Here is a 761-nt window from a genome sequence, read left to right on the forward strand (position 1 = left end):
GCTATGAGGAGTGCTCTTACTCAGTTTGCGCAGCAACCTATAGAATCTATGTGCGAGGCTTGGGAACGCTACAAGGAAATGTTGAAAAAATGTCCACATCATGGAATGCCAGATTGGATGGTGATCACTGGTTTCTATAATGGTTTGGGGGCCCAATCTCGGCCCATGCTCGATGCAGCAGCTGGAGGCGCCTTATGGGCTAAAAGCTATACTGAGGCGTATAATCTTATAGAGAAGATGGCTGCAAATGAGCATCAAAACCCAACTCAGAGGATGACGTCAGGCAAGGTAGCAGGTATTCTGGAAGTTGATGCAGCCACCACTATTGCAGCCCAGCTCCAAGCGCTATCAATGAAGGTTGATTCTCTGGCTACGTATGGAGTTAATCAAATAGCTATGGTTTGTGAGCTTTGTGCAGGTTCTCATGCTACGGATCAGTGTTCTCTTGTCAACGAATCTGTTCAGTATGTGAATAATTATCAGCGACAACAGCAGCCTGTGCCAGCGACCTATCATCCTAACAACAGAAATCATCCAAATTTCAGCTGGGGGAATAATCAGAATGCTATTCAGCCACCATATCAGCAAGGAGTGAGTAAACAGTTTAACCCACCTGGATTCCAGCAACCACATCAGTATGCTACAAGGCAATCATATCCTCAACAGGGAAGTGCAGCTGCACCTACTAGTGCTGATTTTGAGGAACTTAAGCTGTTGTGCAAGAGTCAGGCGGTTTCTATCAAGACCTTGGAAAATTAAAT

At 45.5% G+C, this 761-nt stretch overlaps 1 non-coding gene across 1 annotated transcript; it reads right to left on the reverse strand.

Annotated features, from left to right (window-relative positions):
- On the reverse strand, window positions 1-107 carry LOC141681298 (small nucleolar RNA R71). The gene has a single exon (XR_012558738.1). It is a non-coding gene; the product is annotated as a small nucleolar RNA R71 (small nucleolar RNA).
- Window positions 108-761: the final 654 nt, after the last annotated feature.

This window comes from Apium graveolens, chromosome 8 (assembly GCF_009905375.1).
Source record: "Apium graveolens cultivar Ventura chromosome 8, ASM990537v1, whole genome shotgun sequence".
Lineage (NCBI taxonomy): Eukaryota > Viridiplantae > Streptophyta > Magnoliopsida > Apiales > Apiaceae > Apium > Apium graveolens.